This window comes from Orycteropus afer, unplaced genomic scaffold, assembly GCF_000298275.1.
Source record: "Orycteropus afer afer isolate SDZICR_OR568_19922 unplaced genomic scaffold, OryAfe1.0 scaffold00359, whole genome shotgun sequence".
NCBI classification, from domain to species: domain Eukaryota; kingdom Metazoa; phylum Chordata; class Mammalia; order Tubulidentata; family Orycteropodidae; genus Orycteropus; species Orycteropus afer.
The window spans coordinates 1,010,620-1,016,848 of record NW_006921946.1 but is presented as its reverse complement, the minus strand read 5'-3'; positions in this window follow the sequence as shown (position 1 = coordinate 1,016,848).

Below are 6,229 nucleotides of genomic sequence, written 5' to 3'. Positions count from 1 at the left end.
GGTACATCTACACAAAGGAATATTATTCAACAATAAAACTAAATCAGCTATCAAGACACAAAAGGACATGGAAGAACACATATTGCTAAGTGAGAGAAACCAATAATGCTAATGATGTTTGGGGAATCTGGGTGAAGAGTATATGAGAATTCTGCAGCTTTTCAGTAAGTCTAACATTATTGTAAATTGAAAAGTTTAAAAAAAATCAAAATGGTTTGTAAATGGGTTGTTGTTGTTGTTATGTGCCGTTGAGTCAGACCCGATTCATAGCAATCCCTCCTTGGGGTTCCAAAGCTGTATCACTATGGAAGCAGATTGGCCAACCTTCCTTCCAAGGAGTGGCTGGTGGGTTTGAACTGCCCTTTAAATGGGTTAGTTAAATAAAATATTTAATTTGGGATAAAAGCAGGATCAAGAAGATTCTTAATTCCTTTAATTATATATATAGATATAGCTATAAAGATAGATATAGAGATAGATAAACAGACAGATAGATAGATAGATAGATAGATAGATAGATAGATAGATAGATAGATATAAAAGAAAGCAACCCCTCCTTGGGTTTCTGATGCAGTATCTCTATGGAAGTAAATTGCCCAGTCTTCCTTCCAAATAATATATAATATGTGTACATATAGATATATACAGAGAGAGGCAGAGAGAAATACATTTTATCCTCATTAAAAAAAAAATTGCATTATGACAAATTAAGTGATTAAGAAAACTAAGGTCTTTGATATGATAACATAATGCTTTTTTAAAAAGAGGGCAAAACAAATCAAACAATTTTCACCTACATATAATTTTCAAAGGTTATGACTATTTTTTTCTAACCATTGTTTTAAACTGAAAATATACAAAATGTGAGAGAAGGCACACTACTAACACACAAAGGAAAATAATTTTGAATCTCCTATGTTGTTGTTGTGTGTTGTGTTATGTGCCGTCGAGTTTTCTCCGACTCATAGTGACCCCTCCTTGGGTTTCTGTGGCAGTATCTCTACAGAAGTAGATTGCCCAACCTTCCTTCTGAGGAGTGGCTCGTGGGTTTGAACTACCAACCTTCTGTTAGCAGTCAAGTGCATTAGGCACTACGTCACCAGAGCTCCTATAATACTAAATATTCTTGACATGGAAAATATCATGCCTCTCTTTCTGTATTCTTTAATACAATTTTCTCGCTGCATTATATATATGAGAAGGCTATTGTTATTTATCAAGCATGATGTCTTTCTGCTGGGACAGTCCCTGCAGATAACATGTCCAAAGTATGGGAGATGAAGTCTAAAGTGTGTGAGATGAAGTCTTGCCATCCTAGATTCTAGGAAGCATTCTGGCTGTACTTCCAAGACAGATTTATTTGTTCTTCTGGCAGTCCATGGTATAATTTAAAGGTAATAACTTTAAATTATTCTACAGTTACCTTGGGCTATCTAGTGCGGCTACAACAGAAACATCATAAGTGGATGGCCTTAACAAACAGAAATGTATTCTCATAGTTAAGGAAGCCAGAACTCTGAATTCAGGGGACCAGCTGTAGGGGAAGCCATTCTTTCTCTGTCAGCTCTGGGGGAGGGTTCTTGTCTCCTTTCAACATCTGTGGGCCCGATGTTCCTTGGAGATCAACATGCGTCTTAGCATCAGTCTTCCTTGGGTCTAGGAGGTTCTCAGTGCACGGGCCTTGGTTCCGAAGGATGCACTCCACTCCTGGCTCTTCTTGTCTAGTTGTTTTGAGGTCTCTTCTCTCTGCTGACCTGTTTAATCTCTTTTGTTTCTCAAAGCAGATTAACTCAAGATACAACCTATTCCTGTAGATTGCATCCTGACTCATTAACATAACTGCATCAAATGCTGCCTCATGAACATCACGGAGGTTAGGGTTTATAATACAGAGATAGGATATTTACATCGGATCACAGAATGGAAGATTTTAGATAATACTGAGAATCATGGCCTACACAAGTTAACATGTATTTGTGAGGGACACAATTCAATCTATAATAATAGTTAATCATGATAAGCTACTGAGAGGCTAGTACATAACCTACTATAGTTACATACATATATACATACACACATACTTCTGCCTCTTTCAGATGGACTCAGGACACACATTCCTCTCAACTCTGGGCCTATCCCTGAGCATCCTCCCATATGTTTTTTTTTTTTTTTTTAATTTATTTTTTTAGGCAGAAAGTTGTAGTAAGACAATTTCAAATAAAAGATTTGACTATGCTGCAGAAAGTAAAATTATCCTTCAGTATTTTCAGAACTTTCACTACATTACAAGAATACTGAGTAGATCCCCATGTGTCCATCAGACGTGAACAAAGTCTGTAATGTTTAAAACACAAGACAAATCTATCCTCATAAGCTAGAAGACATTAGTTCAAGTAAAATAAGATTGGCTTCTGATAAATGCCTTACAATTACACAAACTTTATTTTGTTTTTAAAGAAATAATTATCACTGTCTTTGTCTGTAAATGTTTAATTGCTTAGCTTAGTGACCTTTGCTCAAGTATATTTTTTTCAATGACAATAAGAGTGAGCAAAAATGTACATGAGCTAAATAGCAACAACTTATTATTGTGTTTAACTTCTCCTCTAATTCCAAGTGTTCTTCGTAACTGCATAATATTCCGTAGTATCATACCACTTCCATTGAATTTAAGAGCCAAACAGATTCTGCAGAGAAAATATTCCCTTCCTCCATCTACCTTTACCTGTGCACATGTCAGGGACTTTTAAAATAATCTGTTGAGTAAGGAAACCTGCCACAAACTGTCAGGTTTTTGTGCTGTGGTCGCTCACTTGTTGTTATGATGATGGAAGCTATACCTCCAGTATTTCAAGGACCAGCAGAGTCACCCATTGTGGACGGGTTTTAGCAGAGATTCCAGACTACAACAGTGAGGAAGAAAGGCCTTGTGATCTATTTCTGAAAATGCGTCAATGAAAAGCTCACTGATCACAACAGAATATTATCTTATATAACACTCAGTGGAAATCCCAGAACACTTAATTGTGCTCATGCAGAACCTGTACATAGACCAAGAGGCAGGCCTGCAAACAGAACAAGGGAATACTGTGTGATTTAAAATCAGGAAAGGTGTGTGTCAGGGTTGTATCCCTCCACCATTCAAATTCAATCTTTATGCTGAGCAAATAATCCAAGAGGATTGCCACAGTGATTGCTACAATGGGTTCAAGCATGACAATGATTGTGAGGATGACACAGGACCAGATAGTGTTTCATTCTATTGTACATAAAGTTCTGTGAATTGGGACCAACTTGATGGCACCTACCAACATAGTGCTGAAAGATGGCACAGAATCAGGCAATTTTCTTTCTGTTATGCATAGTGTTGCCTTGAGTTGGAGACAACTTGACAGCAACTAACAACAATGATGACAAGACCTATGGAAAACTGGACATTTCACAGCCACAAATGACTAGCCCCAACCTGGACACCAAACTACCCCCAAGACATGCCAAAGTAGGGTTGCTACATTTAGCAAGTAAAAGTGCAGGACACCCAGTTAATTTGAATTTCAGATACTGCTTTTTCTAAAATAAGTATATCCAAAATATTGTTTAGAGTATAGATAACAATTTCTTCTTCTTTTTTTTTTAGTCTGAAATTTAAATTTTATTGGGTATTTTATCTCATAAGCCTACACAAAGACATTTCTAATAGCAATGTCTTTCCCTCTTATTAGATTGTTATGCCTTTTATGGCACGGGTAGGATAATTCATATGTGAATCACCAGCCTCTAGAGCAGTGTGTGACATGTAATGGACACAAAATAGATATGTGTTGCATGCATGAATAAGTGTAAATGATGGATTTTAAAGAACTTCAAATCAGTTTTCTCTATGAAAATTATGACTTCTGAAATTTCTGCCAAATCCTTAATTAACTAACTACTGTTTAGCTCTAGAAATATTCCTTGCCCTAGTAAGTCCACCTGATATAATCATTTCCTGTCTTGCTTTTTAAACCTTTCATATTAAATGATAAATTATACTTATCAAGAGTCATAACACTCCCAAAGTTGTGGCTTATATATGAAAGTGAACTTGCAAAAATATGTCAGGAGATGAAAATCAAGTGGATCTCATTCACCAACATAAGGTTAATGTTCCTGTGGATGTTTTCTCTCTCTCCATATACCTATAGGAGGTCTGGTGGCATAGTGCCTAAAGCTTTGACTGCTAACTGGAAGGCTGGCAGTTCAAACCCACAAGTCACTCCTCAGAAGGAAGATTGGGCAATCTACTTCCATAGTGATACTGCCTGAGAAACCCAAGGAGAGGTCAATATGAGTCAGGTCCGACTCCAAGGCTCATAACAACAACAACAACAGAAGGAGCCCTGGTAGGCAATGGTTAAGTGCTCTGCTGCCAATCGAAAGGTCAGTGATTCAAACCCACCAGCCACTCCATGGGAGGATGATGTGGCAGTCTGCTTTCACAAAGATTACAGCCATGGAAGCCCTATGGGGCAGTTCTACTAAGTCATATAGGGCTGCCATGACTTGGAATCACATTGACTTGGTGGCAGTGGGTATTGCTTAGTAGCTCAAGTACAAAATTCTCTACTGGGAAATCAGTGTTCCCCATAGTCAAACTTACTCAAGCTACTCAACTTTAATTTTTTTAATTAAACTGTTTTTATAACATATAATGTCTGTGTCTTTCAATGTTGTCCCCACTCCCTTTGATATGATTTTTCTCCTGCTAGTCCTTCCCCTTTAACTACACATCTCTAGGAAATTCTCTGTCTGCTCCAGGCCATATTAAGTGGATGATTTCTCTGAACTCCTTGTACATTTCTAGTTCAGAGACATGTCTCTTGCGATGCTGGCAGAGGGTTTAAAAATTTTCTTCCCAAGTGGATAGTCCTGTGAGCAAGCATTTTTCTTGTAAAAGATGCAGCATTTCTATTTCAATTAATGGAGAGAATAAGAACAGAACCAAGTTCTTAGTATTTTTAGGTGTTCCTGGAATCAACAGTTTAGATTGATTTACATTACACAATGGTAATCAATTCCTGAAGCAATAGCAAACTGCATCATCAGTTCTGCACATGTAGCCAAGTATTCATAGGCTGTGGCTATTAGTGAGAACACCAGTAACATGTGGAATGCATTCAGGACCCAATTTTCTACGCCATAACTCTTTGTTACATATTTTAAACTAAAATACTAGTTGGAGGCAAGAACATGACACAGGAGGACACACTGTAGGGATATCTGCATCAAATTGTAGCTAAAAATACCAAGGATAATTCCAAAACTTGACTTTCCATCTTGGACTCCTGAAAGTTTCCTAATTGAGTTGCATATAAGTAGAAAAATACACTGATAGTAAAAGAATGTTACAGAAGTGCAAACCTTTGAAAAGTGCACTAATTTTCAGGCGTGGATGTGGTCAGCTCAAGGAGCATACCACCAATTGCCTTATCTTCATCTCATTCAGTCTTCAAATGAGTTCAACACACATTTACAGAATATTCACGGATTTTTTTTTTTTTTTTTTTTTTTTTGCCACAGTGCTAGGAGTTGGGGTTACAATACTAAAGAAGTCAAATTCTGCCACCAAGGAGTTCGCAGTCTAGTTACGGAGAGCAACATAGAAACAAGCACATATACGCAGCCTGACATGTCCAGCTGCGAGCCAGCAGCAGCAGACGGCTATTAAGTTCCTTTCGTAAACACCTCAATCAATTAGAACTTTTCCCATTCAGACTGTGTCAGGCACTTGGGTAGCTCCGACCGGAGGACCATTGCAGTCACCCGAGCGGCCGTGCTCTGGGGGACCTCTGATTGGGGTCTGGGGGAGGGGCAGGGTCAGACCGGCCACTATCGGGGCGGGAGAATACTTGACGTCAACTGCCCTAGAGGTCATGCAGTCTGGCACCTCTTGGGTGACTGGAGAAACAGAAAGACAGGGGAAGGGGAACCAGGTTTCCTCACTACTTTCCGACTGAACCCTCTTGGCATCTGCAAGGACAGCAATAAGCTGAAAACATTTCCAGGGGTCAACCTCTGGCTGTGCGGGACAGTGCGAGTCTGGCCTCCTCTCCCTTTCCAAAGGGTTGAAGGAGTCTCAACGAAGACACGTTTTCGCCGCGAAGATTCTAAACCCTGGCGGGCAGCTGTGCCACTGGCAGGGGGCGGGGAGAGCTCTGTCGGCGAGACACTCGCTCCCCGGGACCCCGCC